General features: G+C 38.7%; 1 long non-coding RNA gene across 3 annotated transcripts; it reads left to right on the top strand.

The window, feature by feature from the left end:
- Nucleotides 1-1,328: 1,328 nt before the first annotated feature.
- Nucleotides 1,329-4,951, top strand: LOC139435062 (uncharacterized). 3 transcript variants are annotated; one of them, XR_011644340.1, is made up of 5 exons: nt 1,329-1,809; nt 2,469-2,547; nt 2,645-2,753; nt 3,017-4,242; nt 4,606-4,951. It is a non-coding gene; the product is annotated as an uncharacterized lncRNA (long non-coding RNA). The 3 variants fall into 3 exon arrangements; XR_011644339.1 differs by having other exon boundaries at nt 2,642-2,753; XR_011644338.1 differs by having other exon boundaries at nt 2,469-2,753.
- Nucleotides 4,952-5,176: the final 225 nt, after the last annotated feature.

Genomic DNA, 5,176 nt, shown 5'->3' with positions numbered 1-5,176 from the left:
AATAAAGTCAGTGAGTGACCAACAATTATGAATATCATGACACTTGACATTATGTCCTTACAAAATACTTTTAATTACGTGATTATTATTACTACAGTGTAAGGGTGTTTATAGTCATAATACACTGTAATAAGCAGATTATGATGCAATATTGGGGTCATAGAAAATGTTACCTTATGTTCTTTAGTCTTATCTGACTACAGGCACTCCTAAATGAGCCCATGTTCTGTTTCTGAATCTCAGATTTATTATTCCCTTCCCCATGCTGGATTTAGTCAGACAACAGTGGGACGGGGCTTTCTGGAAAACGCTCCTCCAGCAGAATGGCATGGACCATAGAGAGCATGGCAAATCAAAATGTCAAAAAAGCAGTTGGCTTACTCCAAACTATCTCACACTTTCATTCTCCCAATATTCTTGAGTGCTGTTGGGAGAGAATATATATGACACAATGTCTCTGTGGGACTTAGATTAGAGGGAGCTCGAGATAAGTGAGCGAACCATCATCAGATATGATAGCAATCTGGGATCCACGTTAGTTACCCTGCTGTGACAACTGTGCTCATCGGCTGAGCTATTAGATGTTTTCTCTGTTAAACAATATTACGCAGATGGTATCATGCCACAACTGTTGTTTTTTTTTTTATCAAGGATTGTAGTGATAGAGCGTGGGAGGTACTGAATGTGAGATTATTATTCATTCCTATGGGGAGATTTAAGGTTGAGAAAGCTGCTTGATCCTTGGGGAAGAGATGGAAGACACAAAGCTTATGTCGCAGTGCATGGAGACGACACAATACACGCACAAAACTCCTGTAATACATTGTGTTGGTAATTAGTTCAAAGTGCTTTATTATTTGCATATCTCTGCCTGATCATATCATTGCTAGCTCTCTATCTTTTCACCATTGGTGGAATGTAATTAAGAATATTAATATTAAGTATCCTTTTGAGGTATTCAAACTATACTTGACTATTTTCATTTTCTACCATTTTCTACATCTCCTCTACGTCTCAGAGGGAAATATTGTACTTTTGACTTCACTATATTCATTTTGACACTTGTAGCTCGTTATTTTTACATAAATATGTTGTGTTAATATGAACAGTATGTATAAATATATTTGCTGGTTATAAAAACAGAATGCTATCATAAGTGCCACTCTGCACATTCAGAAAGGAGAAGTACATTTGTAGATAATGCTTCTGTATTTTTACTTGTAGGTAACATTTTAACTTCAAACTTTTACTTTAAAGAGCTTACGAAATGCTTTTAGCACCTGTTAGTGGGCTTAGTATATGATAGAGGTTGCATTTGTATTGTGGAATGTGCCATATGATTTTTTTATTATTGATCTATTTTTAATAAATCACGATTATAACAGCATACAAAAGTTGTCAGTTAGTAACAATCGTTCGTTGCGCCGGAAACATCAACTTCGGCCATTTCCGGCGGTGACGTCATGAGTGGAACACAGCTGAGCTCAGTCCCGTTTGAATGCATTGAAGGGCCAAATATTACGACAAAGGATGCACAGCAATAAGACGCCAAGAATAATTGGCAAGCGATATGTTGTATGGGGATGTGGGGCCGTCTCAACATCTGGTTATGGGATGTTTTTGTGGCCAAAAAATGATCAAATGTTGCGTATATGGACAAAACAAGTGCGTCGTACGAGGCGGACCTTTGCTAGACCAGGTAACCCGGGGTCGATGAAACCGACGATGTGTGGGGCAGCACATCAAGAGATCGTGTTTCGAACAATCAACAATGCCCGCTAAGGAGAGAGAGTAAACGCTTTCTCGAAGGTTCGTTTTGCTTTCTTACAACGTTACGTTAACTCAACCTTACGTTTGCCATGAGGCTATGTTACTTCCCTTAAGAGCTAGCTGTCTTAGCTAACAACAGTTAGCAGCTAACGTTTTCTGCAGTTTGTGTTTCCACTGAAAAACGTGATGTAGTTATTTAAGGGTAAGTTAACTAAACGTTATCTTACAAGTAGAGAAAGTTAAGTTGTGTTTAAAATCGTCAATGTAATGCACGTTAAAGGTTTTGTGTTGAGCATGAAGTTAGCTTTACTGTAGCTCACCAAAGGTTAGCATGTTAAGCTGCACTTTCTGTGGCAGCTCGCTTAATACAAAGAGGGATTTTGTGCTTCATTGTAAACTTTTCTTACAAATGTGTGTTAATCTACCTGAAATTGTAGGGACAGTTTTTTTCTACTCAACTATACAGACCATTGTTGAGGAGATGCAAAACATACTGTAAATGAGTTGGGTCTGACATACATGTTACTTTGCTGCTAAAAAATGAAACATTATCAGATGAGGACATCACCAAAGTGTGTGAGTCTGTCAGGGGATTTGATCTGTTCTTTGCATGTCGTACAGGGCCTGTACACACTGCTCTGGTATGAATTAAAAATATAATTGTAAAATGTATGTCTCTCGCTCTTGTCATCATTCAGGCTTTGCATTTGAACTCCTATGACTGGTTGCAGACTTGAAGGGAACGACTCCATGGCCTTCCTGACATCCAGGAAAAAGGTGAGATTCTAATCCATTTCAATGCCAACAGCAAGTCATTGTTTTTAACTTTTTTAATATGATTTTTTTGGGGAATTTCTGTTTTATTGGATAGTAGAGATCTACTGGAACCTAACACCAGAGAGAGAGCGATAGAGGGAGGAGATGATATGCAGCAAAAGGCCGAGCCGGATGGTTGCTGATCCGTGTGGAGCGTGTTCTATCAGGTAAAGCACTTTGGTACCCAGTTATTTATGGTATTGAGTTTGAATTTAGCCTTTGGAAGGTCATTTCCTGAAAAAAACATTTATTTGTCTCAACATTCCTGTAATAATTTGTTTTTTTATTGTTGATATTGTTTTGTTCTTTATTTTTGTTGTGAGAATCACTTTGCAATTGTGTAAGTGCTAGCTATATACATAATTATACTAATATTATTGTTGTTACCATCATTACCATTATTATTACCATTATTTATTTATCGCTGCAGAAAGGATCATGCCAGCCCACATCAAACACCTGATCAAGAACTTGTGAATCTTCAGGCAGAAAAGATGAAAACACCTGTTCAAAGTTCCAGTTTCCTGTATATGGAACCATGCCTGTCCTCTGTTCCACATGTCTTCAGTCAGTCCTGAGGCCTGTACTACGAAGCAGGATGTTCTCTTCGCGGCTAACTTCAGGGAAAACTCCGGCTTTCCGGTCCTACGAAGCTGGTTCTCTTTTTAGCGGGCTAGATCTCCATGGTAACTTATGCTGAACGGCTAAACTGCCCCGGAGCAGGTTAGGTTGCAGGCTAAGAGCTCAACTCAGTGAAAGCACTGCCTGCTGACCAATCAGAGCTCAGTGTGCGGAGTTTAAAGCGATCAAGTCATATTACAGGAGAAAGGAAATACAGAAAAGCTGCCGTCGCAGGAAAGACGGCCGGCAGAAATCACCGACTGTGTGAACGTGAACATTAATAGAATATCACCTCCATCTTCAGAGCAATCTGACTATTATAACATTAGCGTTAAGAAAGCTTACTTAAATATCGGCCACAACATAAGTAACCGGATCAGAGTACATTAAGTACAGTCCGCGGCATATCACTTCATAATATATCATATATCTCCTGATCTGAGTCAGCTGAGCCGTATCTGGCCGTGCAACACTCAGTGTCACATACTGTATGCAGAAGTATTATTTTAAGCAACACATTAAGTTGAGGAAACACTCGAGTCAAATGTAATGAAAGTCAGATCGTGTTTTAGACGGGGCAGTGATCATAAACCTGTTAATGTACGCATTCAAACACTTGTTCTGTTCCCAGCTGTGTTCACCTTGCAGGTGCAGCTCTGTGGCTTTGATCCTGATCAAGTGTTTAAGTCATGGATGTTTAAAGTTTAACTTCTTCATATTTGACTAGTATTAAAGTGCACTTTTCATTCAGGAAGTATGACGCTGCGCTGTCGGTACGCTTCTCCATGTTTGTGATTGGTCGAATGCTCCAGATACCACCCCTTTCATGTGAACGCGCACCTAACTAGATGGGACACGGCTGGCTTGAGCGATCCACTTGATAACCCGCGTCGTAGGACCGTTTAGCAAGAGCACGTATGTTTTGGATTAGGCCAACCGGCTAACTCAAACATCCAGGTTAGGTTGAACCGGCTTCGTAGTACAGGCCTCTGGACCCTATGACTCGGACACTAGTTCTACCAAGGCTTATTAGAGGTAAGAGTGGTAGGAGAGGAGTGGAGTTATCTTTGTATTTAGGCTGCAAGTCGACAAAGGTGATCAGATGCTAATAATGATCCGATTCATTTGATATTGATTGTCTGCCAATACCGAATCATGATCCGATTCTTCTATTTCCCAGATAATACAGCTGCACCGTGTACACTAGCTCTATTTGTTTTTGCCATTGTAATTCACCATAAGCAATTGTTGACTGTAACGTCTAGACTCTATGCCAACCAACTGTAATTTGTAATGTATTATACTTTAACTGTTCTGGCAACCACAGCAGCCCAAATGTTAACGTAAATATTAAGTTTTCTTTTTACAGTGTACTTATATCTGTACATTTCTTTTCAGTTTGCTTCAAGAAGTGGCTTCAACAGACAGAAGTGCAGGTCAGATTGGGAAAGGCTGGACGCTACACAACGGGAAACATTATAGACATGAACAAGGAAAAACAACAAACACTTTCTTTGTTGCCTTGTTCTTATCATACATAGTGTTACGGTTTTTGTTACCATTTAAATATTGAATTCTATGTATTACTTTTATTTTAAATCAAATGCACCGGTTTTAGATAATATATTTATTTTGATGTGTAGGTTGATTTGCAGGTTGGTTGTTATTTGTATAATTATTGTATTGTTACTGTGTATTTTATTATATTAACTAGCTATTTATTAAATTAAAATACTATTGTGAACACTATACAATGTCTTTATTTTGTAGATACCAGAATACATGACACAATGAATCTTTGTAATATATTTATGTTCTCTTGTTTAAATAATCATACCAGTATTTAATGTATGCTGGTCACCTGGAATCCTGGTAAGCTCCCAGCAGGGTATATTTAATACTATTATTAAACATAAGCTGGTGATAGATGGATAAACCAGCCATCCTGGCCAGCTGAAGTGTCCAAAAC

The sequence above is a fragment of the Pseudochaenichthys georgianus genome, chromosome 14, assembly GCF_902827115.2.
Source record: "Pseudochaenichthys georgianus chromosome 14, fPseGeo1.2, whole genome shotgun sequence".
Taxonomy (NCBI): domain Eukaryota; kingdom Metazoa; phylum Chordata; class Actinopteri; order Perciformes; family Channichthyidae; genus Pseudochaenichthys; species Pseudochaenichthys georgianus.
This window is presented reverse-complemented; position numbering and strand designations above follow the sequence as displayed.